This window comes from Cryptomeria japonica, chromosome 11 (assembly GCF_030272615.1).
Source record: "Cryptomeria japonica chromosome 11, Sugi_1.0, whole genome shotgun sequence".
Classification (NCBI taxonomy): Eukaryota; Viridiplantae; Streptophyta; class Pinopsida; order Cupressales; family Cupressaceae; genus Cryptomeria; species Cryptomeria japonica.
The window spans coordinates 74,575,887-74,595,660 of NC_081415.1; positions in this window are offsets into that span (position 1 = coordinate 74,575,887).

Here is a 19,774-nt window from a genome sequence, read left to right on the forward strand (position 1 = left end):
TGGTTGTATATAGAATCAGAAAAACAAGTAGGTTTCCAAATCTAAATGTTCCTTTCTTTTTCCTTTTGATCTTTGCTAAATTGTCTGTTAGTTCATCTTTAAGCCATTCACATATGTCTATCCTTGCACTATCATTTACAATATCATAGGCACTCTTAATACATAGGCTAGAAACTGAGTTTAACCTATTTGCATGTGTAGTCTTGTAACCTAGGATCATACTGATAAATCTATTATTTGTATCCTTTACATCATTTACTCTTAGTGATCTCTTATCAAATGTTGCACCGGTTAGGGTTGTCACTAGATCATTTGAGACCTTCTTAGCTTTGTCAAGTCTATTGCTGGTGGAGGGTAACTTTGTCACAACCTTTACTGCTTCTTTAGTAATTTTATGAACTAAGTCCAACCAAAAAAATTCACCATGTACTCTACTTAATACTATCCTTATGATATCCTTAGGGAAATTTGGGATACTGAGTGTTATCACTGATTAAAAATGGGCTTTTCTTTTCCCATGATTGGCTATGGTTTGTTGAAATTTTGAATAGGGTGTAGTTTCAAATGCTTCAGCTTTGTTCTAGACCTCAAGGGTTTAAGGGTTTTTGATTTTAGATCCTCTTGTGTTTGTTTTAAACCCTCTTGTTTCTAATCTTTCGTTACTTTATTCACTTAAGTAATGGGTCATGGGGTCGTAGGAAGTGTTCCCCCTTATTGTTTGCTTAGGCGGTCATGTTAATTAATCAAAAAATTTATGCCTTAAATGTTTTTCTCCTAAAGTTGTCGGACCCAGTAACTAGTGCGCATCTCGCGGGTGGATCCACAACTCACATTATTTTGCTAGGTGAAGTTGTGCATAATTTAAAACCAGCAAAGTTGTGAAAATGACATGGCATGCCACATTTATAGTCCAACTAGTTGATGATAGTGAGTAAAATGGCGGTGCACGACACAAGTCACAACAGTCAGTGGGTCAGGATTAAAGGCTAAAAGGCGGGCCCCAGATGTGAGTCAGGTCATAGTTAGTAGATAACCTGGCGGATACAGCTGTCAAGAATAAATTGAGGCCCCATGGTTTTGTTTTGGCAAAAAAAAAAGTGACAAGTCAGCTCTGCAGGTGACTGGATGCCAGGTGTTCACAGTGAGTCAGTGGGACCACCCCTCCCGAAAGCCTTTTTAGATGGTTAAATGTCGATCAATTTAAAAGATGATCCGATGGCCCATGCTATTTCGCAAGGGTAAGGTGCTCATTCTTTATACCCCATGAAATAGCGAGAGTGAATGAGAGCCATCCATGTGTCATGACAGATAACCTGGTGGATATAGCTGTCAAGAGTAAATTGAGGCCTTGTGGTTTTCTTTTGGTGTATAAAAAAGTGACAAGTCAGCTCCGAAGGTGATTGGATGCCAGGTGTTCACAGTGATTCAGTGGGCCCACCCCTCCCAAAAGCCTTTTCAGACAGTTAAATGCCGACCAATTTAAAAGATGATTCAACAGCCCGCACTATTTCACAAGGGTAAGATGCTTGTTCTTTATACCCCACGAAATAGCGAGAGTGAATGAGAGTCATCCACGTGTCGTGACAGATAACCTAGCGAATACAGCTATCAAGAATAAATTGAGGCCCCGTGGTTTTTTTTTGCATATAAAAAAGTGACAAGTCATCTCCAAAGATGACTGGATGCCAGGTGTTCATAGTGAGTCAATAGGCCCACCCCTCCCGAAAGCCTTTTCAAATGGTTAATTGCCGATCAACTTAAAAGATGATCCAATGGCCTACGCTATTTTGCAAGGGTAAGATGCTCATTCTTTATACCCCACGAAATAGTGAGCGTGAATGAGAGTCGTCCACGTGTCTGATGACATGTGGTCTAAGAAGAAAGTTGTGGGCCCGCCAAGGTGGAATCGGTGGTATAAACGAAAGACACGCGGCCAGCGTTAAGTCAAATTTGAAGGAAATTTAAAGGCCAATGGTTGGGCGCCAAGTGGTATCATATAGCCAATAGAGAAGTAGGACCCAGCACAGAGCCAAAGCTGTTAGTTAATCTAATGCTCGATCAAGTTTCTTTTGATTGGACGATCGACGCTATTTTGTAGGACCAAGCTGCCTAATAGTTATGCTTCACAAAGTTGTGAAAGAGCAAAATGAAACACTTGCAGGAATGTTGTGACCCATTGGAGCAAAAAATATGAATTCTCGTATGAATTCAATTTTGAAGGGATGGCTAAAGCATGCGGAATCAATGTTGTAGTTAAGGCCTTGAGTACAATATTTGATTTCCTATCAACTAGGTGAACATATCTTTTAAAGAATTTTGTAGAGGAGCGGATGCAGAGCTATTTTCTTCAGGTACAGAGCAAGTCAGTTCAGTTGCAGAACAAATTCCTTCAAGTCAAAAATAGGTTTTCTCGTATTCTTGTGTAGCAATTCCTATGTGGTGTATTTTAGATAAGATAATTGATTTGTTATAGGATTGTCTACGAGTGGTATTCATTTCTTACGTTTTCTAAATGGCTCCTAAAAGAGAATTTTCTGGCAAAGTTAACTATTTAGAAAGGAGTGTCTGTGATGATTTTTTAGAACAATAGACGTTGTCAACTAATCAGGCATCAAAGGCAAAAGAATTAGTGCCCAAGGCTCTCCGTTTAAAGATACGAGAAGGACTATATGACAAGGGTAACTAGTTGAGAGACCCACAGGTTGGATTGTCTAGGTTGGGGTTGTTTAAGATTGGATTTGGAATGAGAAATTCTCCAGCCCCACAAAACAGTATTTGGGAATTAGATGTTGGGAAACTAGTAGTCCCAGGGGTACTTATGGACATAGATCTGTTGACCCAAATTGCACTCAACTATGATCCAGTCACAAGAAGCATTCAGGATATAAATGGGAAAACCCTTGTTGAGATTAATGCTGAAGAATTTAGGAAAGCTTTTGGGCTTAATGAGTTCAACAATTTTCTAGAACCTATAAATTTCACATCATTAGCCCAAATTTACGGTGCACAGAGGAGTCATCTCAGGAACGGGCCTCTCAAGGAGTTTTTTGTGAAGATAGGAGGGTTAACAGTTGTAGGACCCAACACACAAGAGCCCTTTTCATTAAGTATGTTCACCCTAAGGGCTAAAGGAATGTATTGGGAACTTTGCGAAGTTCTGGGAGAAGATGCTGAAGCAAATATGCCAAATCATTACTTGTTAGTGATTGCTCAGATTTTGAATCCTTCTCTTGCAATTACATTTGATTATGCCTCTTTCATTGCTGATGCTATTCATGGAGGGTTAATAGGAATCAAGAATGGAAAGGTGGATAGGCCTTTCGGATGGTACTCACTCCTAATGCATCTTTTTCTCTTCAAAGGTGGTGATTACTTTGCCAGTGGACTAGACCTTGTCAAAGAGAAAGAAGGAGAAAAAATGCCACTACAATTATGGAGTACTGTGTTGTCATGGGATAGAGAGGATGCCAGTTTTTTGAATTTTGATAAATTGTTTGCATCCAAGATAAGGACTCCCCTCTGCTCTGAGAACCCAAGAATCCCCAAAGTTCTTCTGGAATTCATAAGACCAAAAGAATTCATAGAGAACATAAAAATTGTTCATAACTAGGATGACATTTACTTGTATCCAGTCTCAATAGTTTTCAGAGTGTTTGGTTTCAAAGGCACCCCATTTTTGCTACCTTACCAGGTCCCTCTCAAAGTGGGAATTGCAGAGATCCTTAGACAAATTGATGGTGTACAAGAGGCAGAGTTGACAGGCAGGGGTAAAGGGACTATTTTCCCTGCAGCTACCATAGCCCACCAATTTGTAATAACAAAGGGAGGTTGGAATTGCTTTGAGGATTTCCTCAAGCCTTATCATTTATCCACTACACTATTCAGGTGTGCTGATCCAGAAGACTTCTTCAATGGTATGTTTAGAAAGAAGGCAGCATGCAGAGGTAGGCCTCATCAATTCCATTTTCCTAAAGACCTCATCAGAAATGAGTTTGATCTAGATGAGCAGGAGCTGAGGAAAGAGAAGTGGGTGGCTTATATGAAAGCCTTGGATTTTGTGCATTAGTTTGATGCCAGCTATGACCCATTGTCTATCTTTTTCCCTCTGGAGGAGAAAATAAAGTTTTTAATTGTTTGCTTTGAAGATGTGATGCAGACCCTGAAGGAGAAGAGGGAAGCTGTAATCAAAAGCAACCCTGAAAAGGCGAGAATGATCTTAAGTAGGTCAGCTTCCAGCAAAGTAATCCCTCCTGGTGATTATACATTGCATAAGAAATCCATTTATAGTGTCCTGATGCCTACAACAGGGGAGCCCTCTACCTCCAAAGGAAAGAGGAAGATACAAGATGTCATTGACATCCAAGAAATCCCAAAGAAGCAAAGGGCGGGGAAAGAAGTTCAATCTGATACACCTTTGTATTCCCCATCCCAATCCCCTATCCATATAGGAAATGAGCAAGTAGCAGCTGAGCAACTCCTATAGCTAGGTAGTCTAGGGGAAATTGCCTACACTTATGATGAAGTGGACGAAGGAATGACAAAGAACCCATTGCTGCTAAAGTGGATATCACTACCACGGAACTCAAAGGCCAGGAGTGGGATCCTAAGATAAAGCAGGCAAGTAATGCCTTCTTAGCTGATAACAATTTTGTCACATCAGACGCATTTATGCAGTATATATGGAAACATCACATAGATAGATATAATGCTAGATGTGAAAAGAGAAAGGCTGAGCAACCCAATAAAGATCTAGCCCTGGTAGAAGAGGAAATAAAGCAAGAGATGATGGAAGAATTCAAAGCCATCACCCCTAAGTAGGGAAGAGATATGGTAGCACAAGCCGGAGTGCTTATTTTACCCAAATGGGATATAGCAGATGCCTTGGTACTAGATGCAGTGAGAAAAGAGACTAAACCCATGGAGGGGATTACTTTCAATAAGGACAATGTTGTGTTCATCATGTGTTCTCTCAAGAGAAATGAGAGTAAGAAAAGAAAAGATGCCCCAGGGTCAAGTTACCTTTGTGGGATGATGGTGAAGAGAGTGCAGAGTACAGGGGTAGTGGAAGCTGCTAGCACTGTGTTAGAGACTACAAAATTTAGTGTTGCAGTAGCAGAGAAGGAATCCAAAGAGAAAGAGGCCATCCAAGTCAAGTTAGAAATAGTTTTGAAGGCCTATAACAATGCCAAGGAGGAAGTAAGAGGTAAGGATAGCATCATTGCCAAGCTGCAGACCCAGTTGACTGGACAATAACATCAAGGTGAGTCTTCAACATTGATGATCTCCTCTTCTCCTGCAAGACCTCCACCTACTAGCCCTATCATTGAGTTTCCACCATCTCCAACACCCTCAAGCTCTCAAATGGTTGAAATCACTCCTCAAGAATTAGAAAACTTGAAACAGGCTTAGGCCTTATATGCAAAGAAGTATGAGGAGAGAGTAAGGGCTACAATTTCCAGTTTTGTAGATACAATAAATGCCTCATTGCTCTAAAACAATGTAGGTAAAATTATGGATATATGGAATGTGCTCAGGAAAGACAAGGCCATTTTGACACCTATTTTTGACAAATGGAGGCCTAGCGAGCAAGATTTAGAGTTTGTGTGTATCCTGTGATGAAGCAAAGGCCAATCCCATCATTAAATCCACTTCTGATGTCGCTAAAGTCTTAGTACAATTAGCAGCAGAATTGGATAATGTTGATAGGAAAGTAAATTTGTGCAAAAAGGAGTACACTGATCAAGTTTTTGAGTTGCTCCTAGGAGTTTTTGCTAGCCCAGATCAATTAAAGGACAAACAAATGTGGCTTAAGGAGATAGAAGCTAAATTGTCAGCAAGAGTTAAATGAATTATTGATCTAGATGACGCTTCTTTCTTTGTTTTGACAATAAAAGAGATAGAGAAAATTAAGTCACATTATGGTTTTCTTAATTCAGACGTCAACAAAATGAGAAATTCTTGGAAAAGGTTGACTAAAACTAAGGATAAAGTGATTAATTTCTCATGGCCGATAGAAGAGGTGTATGATGAGTGGACAACTAAATATGCCACCCATGATTTGGAACAGTTGGAGAGCGCCCCTGAAAAGGTAGAAGAGGTTGCAACCGAACAGCCTATTGAAGAAACTGTAGAGGCCGAAAAGAGCTTGTAATTGTTTTTACGAAAAGCTTGTAACCTCTTTATTTTGAAAGAAATGATTGTAACAAACTCTCCTCAAGAATTCCAAAGCTTTGTGCATCCATGTTGTTATAAATGGATACCAGGACTAGAGGAAAAATGATCGCAAAGAATTGTAAGAAAATGCTGCAGAAATTTATCTGAGGTTTTCTAAGTCTAATGGAGAATATTCAAAATTTCTTGTAATATTTCTTGAACTAAATATCAATATATAGAACATCGGTTTTGAGTGAAGCTTTGTGTTGTCTTCAAGTGTGTTTATAATTTGTTTACTGTTTTCATTCTGAATAATCTAGGGTTGTTCTGTTTGAATGTAATTGCAAAGCAATTTTAGTAGAAGTGTTCATTAGCTTTTCTCTTTAGGAGGGAAATTAAAGATGTGGGGATCACTCATACCAGTAAACTCTTTGGAAGAGACTTTGAATTTTGATGATCATAGCTTAATTTGGAATGCATAAATTCTTGTAGGTGTCAAGCATATACAAGGATTAATAGAGACCAAGCCAATGGGACGCATAAAGATGTTTTGTTTGAGGAGTATTATCTGAGTTTAGATGACTCTGTGACCTTGGATAAGGCAATGGTATTGAATGAAGCTGTTTATTGCATGTTTTGTTGATCAAAATGCTGAATTTAAGTATAATTTCCATTCTTTGTTTTCAGTTATTTTCAAGGTGAATAGATCCACTGGTTTTTTGGACTGGTTTGTTGTGGGTTTATGTTTGAAAGTGTGAATTCAATTCACAAAGGTATACCCACTTGGGCTCTGAGTAAGTCCGAAGTGTAGAAGGTTCAATCAAACCTTGTCATATGTTGTCTTAATAATTTCCTTATCTTTGATGTCTCTTCTGCATCGAGTTTAATCATATTATTTTAAGGATGTTAACAGGAATCAGATTTTGAACACAACAAAAGTGGTGACTCTGCTGGGGAGAGTTACAATAAAGATATAAACACAGATTTGTGTTGAGGCTTGTAAAGAAAATTGTTGTGTGTTTGTAGATAAGACTGCTTGTTTTCATAATTCCCATAGTTTTGTGCGTGGCGAATCTGTTACTTTTGAACCAGTCCTTGTGAGATACCAATTTTTCTAAAAGGAAGACAAGTGAGATGCAAGGAGAAAAAAACACAAGATCATTCATGAAGAAACATCCTTGTGAAACTTGCAAGAAGGTCTACCAGAATAGTCAGAGAGAGGCTCGAAGAGATTTGTGTTGCATGAGTCATCAAATACTGCTTGGGTGCAGAAAAACAATAGTACTGGTAAGATGCCTAATCAACCTGTTTATGCAAAGTCTAATTCATCTTCCAGAGATTCAGAGCATGATATTTTAGGTTTCCATTCGGGATTGCTTGGAAATATTAATGATGCACCTATTTTAAATCAAGAGCTATCTCATGTTAGTGTTTCTACAAAAGATAGAACCAGTTCAAATGCAATTAGGCACTCTGTTCCTAGGACAATTGATGGGAACATTAGTCTGATTGACATAGATCAAGTTAATGCATCAGACTCTGAAGAAAACTTCCCTGATGAGGATAAAGTGTCTCAAGAGATTGAAGATTTAAATAGAAGAGTCCATCATTTAATATCCCTAAGAGCCCAAAAGGAGGCAAATAAGGAGAAGGAATTTAAAGCCAAATTGATGGAGAGGGATAGGCTTCTTAGACAGATAGCTGATCTTGAAATACTTGCTAAGGAGAAAGAAAAAAGTGATGAGGAAGGCCCTATGATTAGAGAAATCCTAATCCCCAAAAATAAACAAGCTTGTAAGTCAATAGCCTAGCCAACTAGGGAAGTATTTAATGACTCTCAGCTTCCTAAAGCCAATCTAGATAAAGGAAAATAGAAATGGATGGATGATGGAATAGAATCTAAAACTACAGAAGAGATCTCTCATAGGCTTTTAGCACATGAGAGAGAAATGGAAAGGACGAGGAAAGAAAAGGAAGATCTCCAAATGGAATTGGAAAAGGCTGAGTTAGAAGCAATGAATCAGGAAGTGAAAAGAAAGATTAATTACTTAAAGGCTCCCTCTATTACATTCCCATTAGAAGATCTTAGCAAGCCTAACCCCCAACACATTTCCTTTCCTCAGGTTAATACTCAACCTGTGGTACAAGCTAATATTGCCTCAGTAAGCCAAATACCTGTGAATAAACAGTACACCCAAGCACCTCAATCTCCAATCCCAAAAGCTAAAATGACCATGGGAAATAATAGTGCTATTACCCCTTTTCGAAGAAGACCAATCAATCTAGAACAATATAGACAATTGTTCTTTGATGGAATCCCGGGATATCCAAATCATGTTCCCACTGAGTTAAGAGATAGACTTCATAAATTTGTTGGGAACAATGCAATTAGTGCTGAGGAAAATTTGAAATCTTTTGGGGATCTAATAAATGATTATGAGATACTAGATGAAGATGTTATTATGAAACTGTTTGTTCAATCCCTGGTTGATGATGCAAGAGATTGGTACAGAGGTCTTCCAGTCAATAGCATAGGTTCATAGGAAGATTTTAAAAATTGCTTTCAAGAGCAGTATGGTGACAAGAATAATGTGAGTTTCATGCTAAATGAGTTCAACAATATTAGAAAATCTGAAAATGAAATGGTCACTAATTTCAATGCCAGATTCCAGAAAGCCATGAATAGATTATATCAAGTGATGAGGCTAGATGATAACATGTGTCTTAATACATATTACAATGCATTTGATTCCAAGATGGCCTATATCTTAAGAGATAAAAATCCCCATAACTTGAGAGATGCTTTTAAATTTGCCATAAATGTAGAAAGTAACAGAAAAGCATCTGGAAAATTAGGAAGAAGAATAGATGGTAGATTATGGCAAGAAACCAAACAACAACCTAATAAAATTGCTAAAGAGGATGATAAGATAGAAAAATTGGTGACTGCTATGAAATATTTGACTGCTAAGGTTAACAAAAATGATAAACCTCATTATAATTGGAAAGATAGACCCTCTAGATTACATGATATGCCATTTAATACCAATTGGAAGGATGGTAAACCCCAAATTGAGAAGCCCAAAATTACCCAAAGTCAAGACACACCGGATCCCTTGAAAGGGAAAACTGTTCACAATATAGAAAATACTCCTTGGTGTATTGCTTGTGATGGACCACATTCTCCTCATCAGTGTGCAGTGGCTCAAGCTCTTGAAGAATCTATGAGACCAGAAGTAGAGCCTGACATTAATATGTTTGAAACCATCATAGAAAGTGATGAGGAATCCGTGCAAAGTGAATACAGTGATGTGCTGGATAATTAAAAGCTAGTGCAAGGACAATTAGCCTTAGATTGGCATCCTACATTGAATGTGGTAACAATTGAAGATGAAGAGGTTCATCTTAGGAGGCCTAGAGAGGAAGAAGTTAGAAATCTCACTAAGGCTGCAATTGCCAAAGCAAAACATAACTATAATATGAGAAGCACTAAGAGAGACACTAATCAGGGTGAACCGGGTTCTATGTTTGTAAAGGAAGTTACAAAAATGGTGGCATCAAGTAGTGCTACTACTGTTCCTAAGGTTAGTCAAGAGAAGGGAGAACAAGTTAAAGATGTACTCAAAGGCAAAGATGATAAAAATGTTAGTGATGTACAAGGAGCAGAGACAATGAAAAGGGCAAGTCAATTCAAAACAGAAAAAGTTAGGGCTAATACTGAAAAATGCAATAGTTCTACATTTGACATGGCCCAAGCTTTAACTCAAATGAAGATCACTGTTCCATTAGTAGAATTACTAAAGATTAAAGAACATAAGGATGCAGATTTGTCTTTATTCTCTAGTATATCTGATAGTAACATAGTATTACCCACCAGTTCAGCTAAAGTTGGAAAGGATCAAGAGTTCCAAACCCTAGAGGTTTATGTTGGAACAACTATCACTCAGGAGCCTTCTTAGGTAGATCCCTTCTATGTTACTTTGTTAGTCAATAACCGGTTGATTAAAAACTACATGATAGATTCAGGAGCTACTGCTAATGTAATGCCCTATGGTGTTATGAAAGAATTAGGGTTATCAGTAACCACTGTATATGGGAAATGCTATGCCATGGATAATAGAGAAGTACCTATGATAGGTACAATGAAAGATGTAGAAGTAAAAATAGTAGCATTTCCTGAAGCCACTTACAAAATGGATGTTATTATTACTAACACTAAACCCCACTATGGTATGTTACTTTCCAAGCAGTGGGCAACAGTAGTAGGGGGAAATGTTCAACTGGACTTATCTTATGCTACCATTCCTATTAGTGGTAATTAGGTCAAATTATATAGAGAGCCACAAGCTCCTAGGGTAATTGAAAATGTAGACCCTAGTATGTTTAATTTTATGATCGATGTAGATTTAGATAACTTTAGACTTCAACCAATTTCACCTCAATTGAAGAATATTGATCCTATTGTAGTCAAGCTACAAGCATAGCAGTATGGGTTGTGGTAGATGTATTTTGATGGAGCTTGCTCCAAAGAAGGCTCTGGAGCAGGGGTTCTTTTTGTGTTCCTGTCAGGTATAACTTTTAAATACTCATTTTTATTGGCATTCTAGTGCACAAATAATACTGCAGAGTATGAAGCCCTGTTTCTAGGACTTGAGGTTGCAAAAAGGCATGGAATCCAACTGTTGAAAGTAATGGGGGATTCAGATTTGGTTGTGTCTCAGGTGAGATCTAAATATGCATCCAAGAATGATAGATTAAAGTAGTATAAGCATGCTATTTGGGATGTTATTAAGCATTTTGATGCATTTTCTATTAATTGGATAGAGCGAGAAAAAAATATTATGGCAGATTTCCTGGCTAATGTTGCTTTGAAAAATGATGATGCAATGCTAACCAGTATTTCCACTGTGAAAATAAAATCTAGGCCTGCTATTCCTGATAATGTGTACAATTGGCAAGTTTTTGTTGATGATGAAGACATTCTTAGGTTTATCCAATGTGTTGATGACTATGATGGACAAAAGATTGATTGTAATGCATTGGTGGAAGTGGTAGACAATAGAGAGACAGTGTTTGGAAATGATGTGGTCCAGTTGGAAACCAATGAGATACCTAAAGGGCTGGTGGAGCTGGAGAGCATGTTTAGTTATAATGATAGTCATTTACATCAGCAGTCTACTACCAAGTTGGAAGAGTTAGAGAAGGTAAACCTGGGGATAGAATCATCCCCTAAGTTGGTATATATTGGAAAGAAACTACCCCTTCATGTCAGGACTAACCTTATTAATTTATTGAAAAGGTATAAGCATGTCTTTGCTTGGTCTTATGAAGACCTAAAGGCATATAGACAAGATCTTTTTCATCATGAAGCTCCTTTACTTCTAGATGCTAAGCCTTTCAGACAGAAACAAAGGCCTATCAATCCCTTGTTAGAAACTAAAATGCAACAAGAGTTGACCAAATTGAGAGAAGGGGGAATTATCAAACTGTAGTGTCCTAAAATTGTGACACTTGCAATTTTGACTGCATTTCGGTCTTCACGATGGTGATGCAACATGCAACCTGAATGGAGACCCCGAAACCTGATTATGACACTGAAAACTGCATTTTTCAAGCACCTTGGCCTGAACCTCCTTGCACCCTGCTATCCCGGGAGGTGGGACCAGAGTGCCCAGTGCCCTGGTCCCCCAAGACCAGGGCGCCTAGCGCCCTGGTCCCCTAGGACCATGGTGCCCAGCGCCCTGGTCCTTCAGGACCATGGCGCCTAGCGCCCTGGTCCCTGGGTCCTATTTTGGGCCCGGTCTCCTAAGGGGTCTCGGGTCTTTTTGTTTGCAATTTGGAAATTATCATTTCCTGGTCGGCCTAAGGTCGGGAAAATCAGTCTATCAGCCCTAAATGACAAGTATATAAACTACATTTTCCTCTTTCATTCGATATGATGGAAAAAGCGTGGAAACTATACTCAAGCATTCAAGCATTCAAGCATTCCTTCAAGCAATTGATCATTTCAAGTCTCCATTCAAGGCTAAGTGTTGCATTCAAGACAAGGATTCAACCATTGAAGAGGAGATCACATACTACATGCTACATACAAACATACAACAAACAACAACATCTAAACCTTCGTACATAAGGATACAAACATCCTTAGAATAAGGTATTAGTACTTGTTTTACAGTCATTTACATTTACAGCTCTTGCTCATTTCTTGGTTAATTCCAAAACCGAGGTTTGACCTAAAGGCAAACCCCTAATCCCTAACCCCCCAATCATCTTCGCTTTTCTGTGTGTAGGTTGTAGGTACGCGGCTGAAATTGAAGATCTGGAATCCTTGTGCAGAGACGAATAGATCCCCCTTCGTTTCGCGGATTTTTTGGAGGACCGTGGCACCGGGCGCCATCGTCCTGACAACTTTCGCTCAAATTTGCAGGACAGCGCCATATCAACATTTCACTGCTAATTCCAGGTCTGCAGCTTCATACTGTATTCCTATCTCAGTTTATAAGTGAATCTTTCTCACTTTCTATGCATTCCTAGCTTAATTCCCCTATGCACATTCTTTACAAAAGAGGGTAGCCTTGCTGTCATAACCCTTGAAACTCATTTAGCATCCAATCTTGCATTGTGTGGGATTGGATCTTGTGGGTTTCAACCCCTCTTTTGAATGTAAAGTCTCTCCCCTAAGTGAAAACCATCAACCCTAGTGAATCTCCCTTCTCTCTCCTCGGAGTTGGAAGAGGGGAGAGCAACTAGGGTTCGATCGCAATTTTCCGCTTTACACAAACCAATAAGGTATTCTTCATGGGTCTCCAATTTGGTCCTAGTGAGGAAGAAGAATGGAGACATTAGATTGTGTGTAGATTTTAGGAATTTAAATGTTGCTTCTTTGAAAGATAACTACTCATCACCAAATATGGAAGCCATGCTACAGAGAGTGACAGGATGTGATCTTTTATCCATGATGGATGGTTTCTTAGGATATAATCAAGTGTTGGTAAAGGAGTCTGAACAGTTTAAGACAACTTTCACTACTACATGGGGAACTTATGTATATGTGAGAATGTCATTTGGATTAAAAAATGCAGGAGCTACATTTCAGAGAGCTATGGATGTAGCCTTCAAAGAATTCATTAATATCATCATGGTAGTGTATCAAGATGATCTAACTTGTTTCTCTAAGAAAGCTGATGATCATTGTGGACATCTAGAGAAGGTGTTCAATAAAGCCTTGGAATTTGGTGTATCACTAAATCCCAAGAAATGTCATTTTGGGGTCACTAAGGGAAAGTTATTGGGACACATAGTTTCTAAGGAGGGGGTAAGGATAGACCCTGAGAGAATTGAAGCAATCAATAAGGTGTCTAAACTTAAAAATGTGAAAGGTATCCAATCTTTCTTAGGTAAAGTAAATTTTGTCAAAAGATTCATTGCAAACTTTGTAGAGATAGTGAAGCCTATCGTCAAATTGCTTGAGAAGGATACAAAATTTTATTGGGATCAAGAAGATTCAAAAGCTTTTGCTAAGATTAAGAAGGCAATCTAGGAGGCACCAGTGTTGAAATCTCCTGATTATAGTAAGCCTTTTTCTTTGTTTTCTTTTGCTTCATATCATACGGTGGCTATAGTATTACTACAAAAGGACAATGAAGGATATGAACATCTCATAGCCTTCTACAGTAAGTCTTTGCAGGTGGTAGAACTAAAATATGAAACCATGGAGAAACAAGCTTATGCCCTAGTTAAAGCTGTTAAGGCTTTTAGGCCATATTAAGTGAATGCAAATATCATTGCCTATGTCCCACATGCTGCAGTTAAAGATATTTTGTCTCAGTCTGAGGTTACTGGGAAGAGATACAGATGGATTAATAGAATTCAAGAATTCAACTTGGAGATAAAGATCACCAAATTGGTGAGAGGTTTAGGTTTGGCTAAGCTCATGACTAAGTCGAATATCATGAATGTAGAAATACACAATGTTGAGGTTAGAGATGTTTTGGTCACTAGTATTGAGAGGCAACCCTGGTACACAGAGATAATCCAAATTTTGAGAGCTGATACACTCCTAGAAGAAATGACATACAATCAGAAAAGAACTCTGAAACTCAAGTCCCAAAAATATGTGCTCATTCAGGGTGATCTTTTCTAGAGGAAAAGAGATGGAGAGTTACTAATGTGTTTGGATGAATTTCAAGCTAAACAAGTGTTGACTGAAATGCATGATGGAGTATGTGGAGGTCACTATTCTGCTAAGACTACTGCTGGTAAGATAATCCAACTGGGTATTATTGGCCCACCTTATTTAAAGATACCCGTGCATATGTTCGGAGATGTGACCCATGTCAGAGATTCTCATCCAAGCTCAAGTATGAAGGAGCCTTACCCCTAAATCCAGTCTCTGTAGAAGCTCCTTTTGTCCAGTGGGGCATTGATTTTATTGGAGAAATTGTTGAGAAGTTAGGGAGAGGTCATGGATGGATCATAGTGGCCACTGATTATTTCACCAAATGGATAGAAGCTATCCCTACAAGAAGAGTTACTAGTAAAGTTGTCATTGATTTCCTGATGGATAATATTGTAACTAGATTTGGAACACCTGCAAAATTGGTGATGGATAATGTCATGTGTTTCAGATCAGAAGAATTTGTAGGCTTTTGTACTAGTCACGATATACTCATGTCATACTCTTCACCTTATCACCCTCAGGGGAATGGACAAGCAGAATCCAGCAATAAAAACTTATTGAATATCATCAAGAAAATCCTAGAAGAGAATAAAAGATCTTGGGATCAAAAGCTGAAGTTAGCTCTATGGGCAGATAGAATAACAGTTAAGAAATCCATTGGAATGTCACCTTTTGAATTAGTCTATGGTACCCAAGCTAGATTGCCGGTAAATAACCTTCTTCCAGTGTATAAGTTTTTGTAAAATGAGGACATGGAGGTATCTGAACCAATGGAAAATAGAATAATCCAATTTGTAGAAATGGAGGAGCTTAGGACTTCTGCCCATAAGAAAAATCAGAAGATCCAATTGTAGTCAAAGTATCTTTTTGATAAAAGGACATCATTAAGGAAGTTTCAAATTGATGACATGGTTCTTCAGTGGAATGCAAAAGGACAGGATAAGGGAAAGCACAAGAAATTTGAATCACTATGGATTGGCCCTTTTGTGGTTTGTGACTTAAATGGTAAGGATTCATATTTCTTGAAGAATATGAATGATGAAATGCAGGAATTTCAAGTGCATGGACAATTCTTAAAGCATTATTTCTCTTAATGTCCATGCACGGTAGGTCCTTTGTTTGTACATATTTTGTTCCTTTCCTTCTTTTCTGTTTTGGTTTGTGTTTTGGTCTGTTTCTCCAGAGTTTTTGAGTTTTCTTGTGTTGACCTTTCGATCAACCATCCCTAGTCAGAGCCGTTGTTATCACTGATTAAAAATAGGCTTTTCTTTTCCCATGATTGGCTATGGTTTGTTGAAATTTTGAATAGGGTGTAGTTTCAAATGCTTCAACTTTGTGTTAGACCTCAAGGGTTTTAAGGGTTTTTGATTTTAGATCCTCTTGTGTTTGTTTTAACCCCTCTAGTTTCCAATCTTTTGTTACTTTATTCACTTAAGTAATGGGTCATGGGGTCGTAGGAAGTGTTCCCCCTTGTTGTTTTCCTAGGCAGTCATGTTAATTAATTGAAAAATTTATGCCTTATATGTTTTTCTACTAAAGTTGTCGGGCCTAGTAACTAGTGCACATCTCACGAGTGGATCCACGGCTCGCATTATTTTGCTAGGCAAAGTTGTGCATAATTTAAAACCAGCAAATTTGTGAAAATGACATGGCATGCCACATATACGGTCCAGCTGGTTGATGATAGCGAGTAAAATGGTGGCATGCGGTACAAGTAACAACAGTCAGCAGGTCAGGATTAAAGGCTAAAAGGCGGGCCCTAGAGGTGAGTCAGGTCGCAGTTAGCAGATAACCTAGTAGATACAACTGTTAAGAATAAATTGAGGCCCCATGGTTTTCTTTCGGTGTATAAAAAAGTGACAAGTCAGCTCCAGAGGTGACTAGATGCCAGGTGTTCACAGTGAGTCAGCAGGCCCACTCCTCTCGAAAGCCTTTTCAGATGGTTAAATGCCGATCAACTTAAAAGATGATCCGACGGCCCGCACTATTTTGCAAGGGTAAGATGCTCGTTCTTTATACCCCATGAAATAGCGAGACTAAATGAGAGCCATCCATGTGTCCTGACAGATAACCTAGGGAACACAGCTGTCAAGAATAAATTGAGGCCCCGTGGTTTTCTTTCGACGTATAAAAAAGTGACAAGTCAGCTCTGAAGGTGACTGGACACCAGGTGTTCACAGTGAGTCAACGGGCCCACCCCTCCCGAAAGCCTTTTCAGATGGTTAATTGTTGATCAACTTAAAAGATGATCTGATGGCCTATGCTATTTCGCAAGGGTAAGATGCTCATTCTTTATACCCTGTGAAATAGCAAGAGTGAATGAGAGCCACCCACATGTCTGGCAACACGTGGTCTAAGAAGAAAGTTGTGGGCTCGCCAAGGTGGAACCAGCAGTATAAAAGAAAGACATGCGGCTAGCATTAAGTCGAATGCGAAGGAAATTTCAAGGCCAATGGTTGGGCGCCATGTGGTATCATACAGCCAATAGAGAAGCGGGACCAGGCACGGAGCCAAAGCTATTAGTTAATCTAATGCTCGATCAAGTTTCTTTTGATCGGACGGTCGGTGCCATTTCGCAGGACCAAGCTGCCTGATTGTTATGCTTCGTGAAATTGTGAAAGAACAAAATGAAACACTTGTAGGAACATTGTGACTTGTTGGAGCAAAAAATATGAATTCTCGTATGAATTCAATTTTGAAGGGACAGCCGAAGCATGCAGAATCAATGTTGTAATTAAGGCCCTGAGTACAATATTTGATTTCCTATCAACCGGGTGAAGCTATCTTTTAAAGAATTTTGCAGAGGAGCGGATGTAGAGCTATTTTCTTCAAGTACAAAGCAAGTCAGTTCAGTTGCAGAGAAAATTCCTTCAAGTCAAAAATACATTTTCTTGTATTCTTGTGTAGTAATTCCTGTGTGGTGTGTTTTAGATAAGATAATTGATTTGTTACAGGATTGTCTACGAGTGGTATTCATTTCTTACATTTTCTAAATGGCTCCTAAAAGAGAATTTTCTGGCAAAGTTAACTATTCAGAAAGGAGTGTCTGTGACAATTTTTTAGAACAGTTGACGTTGTCAACTAATCAGGCATCAAAGGCAAAAGAATTAGTGCCCAAGGCTCCTTGTTTAAAGATAGGAGAAGGACTATATGACAAGGGTAACTAGTTCAGAGACCCACAGGTTGGATTGTCTGGGTTGGGGTTGTTTAAGATTGGATTTGGAATGAGAAATTCTCCGGCCCAGCAAAACAGTATTTGGGAATTAGATGTTGGGAAACTAGTAGTCCCAGGGGTATTTATGGACATAGATCTGTTGACCCAAATTGCACTCAACTATGATCCAATCACAAGAAGCATTTGGGATATAAATGGGAAAACCCTTATTGAGATTAATGTTGAAGAATTCAGGAAAGCTTTTGGGCTTAATGATTTCACCAATTTTCTAGAACCTATAAATTTCACATCATTAGCCCAAATTTACGGTGCACAACAGAGTCATCTCAGGAACGGGCCTCTCAAGGAGTTTTTTGTGAAGATAGGAGGGTTAACAGTTGTAGGACCCAACACACAAGAGCCCTTTTCATTAAGTATGTTCACCCTGAGGGCTAAAGGATTGTATTGGGCACTTTGCCAAGTTCTAGGAGAAGATGCTGAAGCAAATATGCCAAATCATTACCTATTAATGATTGCTTAGATTTTGAATCCTTCTCTTGCAATTACATTTGATTATGCCTCTTTCATTGCTAATGCTATTCATGGAGGGTTAACAGGAATCAAGAATGGAAAGGTGGATAGCCCTTTTGGATGGTAATCACTCCTGATGCATCTTTTTCTCTTCAAAGGTGGTGATTACTTTGCCAGTGGACTAGACCTTGTCAAGGAGAAAGAAGGAGAAAAAATGCCAGTACAATTATGCAGTACTGTATTGTCATGGGATAGAGAGGATGCTAGTTTTTTGAAGTTTGATAAATATTTTGCATCCAAGATAAGGAGTCTCCTCTGCTCTGAGAACCCAAGAATCCCCAAAGTTCTTCTGGAATTCATAAGACCAAAAGAATTCATAGAGAACATAAAAATTATTCATAACTAGTGTGACATTTACTTGTATCCAGTCTCAATAGTTTTTAGAGTGTTTGGTTTTAGAGGCACCCCATTTTTGCTACCTTACCAGGTCCCTCTGAAAGTGGGAATTGCAGAGATCCTTAGAAAAATTGGTGGTGTACAAGAGGCAGAGGTGACAGGCAGGGGTAAAGGGACTATTTTCCCTGCAGCTACCATAGCCCACCAATTTGTAATAACAAAGGGAGGTTGGAATTGCTTTGACAATTTCCTCAAGCCTTATCATTTGTCCACTGCAGTGTCTAGGTGTGTTGATCCAGAAGACTTCTTCAATGGTATGTTTAGAAAGAAGGCAGCATGTAGAGGTAGGCCTCATCAATTCCAGTTTCCTAAAGACCTCATCAGAAATGAGTTTGATCTAGATGAGTAGGAGTTGAGGAAAGAGAAGTGGGTGGCTTATAAGAAAGCCTTAGATTTTGTGCATCAGTTTGATGCCAGCTATGACCCATTGTCTAGCTTTTTCCCTGTGGAGGAGAAAATAAAGTTTTTAATTGTTTGCTTTGAAGATGTGATGTAGACCCTAAAGGAGAAGAGGGAAGTTGTAATCAAAAGCAACCCTGAAAATGTGAGAATGATCTTAAGTAGGTCAGCTTCTAGCAAAGTAATCCCTCCTGGTGATTATACATTGCATAAGAAATCCAGTTATAGTGTGTTGATGCCTACAATAAGGGAGCCCTCTACCTCAAAAGGAAAGAGGAAGATACAAGATGTCATTGACATGGAAGAAAGCCCAAAGAAGAAAAGGGTTAGGAAATAAGTACAATTAGATACACCTTTGTATTCCCCATCCCAATCCCCTATCCATATAGGAAATGAACAAGCAGCAGCTGAGCAACTCCTACAGTTAGGCAGTCTAGCGGAAATTGCCTACACTTATGACGAAGTGGAGGAAGGAATGCTAGAAGAACCCATTGCTACTGAAGTGGATATCACTACCACTAAACTCAAAGGCCAGGAGTGGGATCCTTAGATAAAGCAGGCAAGTAATGCCTTCTTAGCTGATAACAGTTTTGTCACATCAGAAGCATTTATGCAGTTTATATGAAACATCACATAGATAGATATAATGCTAGATGTGAAAAGAGAAAGGCTGAGTAGCCCAATAAAGATCTAGCCCTGGTAGAAGAGGAAATAAAGCAAGAGTTGATGGAAGAATTCAAAACCATCACCCCTGAGCAGGGTAGAGATATGGTAGCACAAGCTGGAGTGCTTATTTTACCCGAATGGGATATAGCAGATGCCTTGGTACTAGATGCAGTGAGAAAAGAGACTAAACCCATGGAGGGGATTACTTTCAATAACGACAATGTTGCACTCGT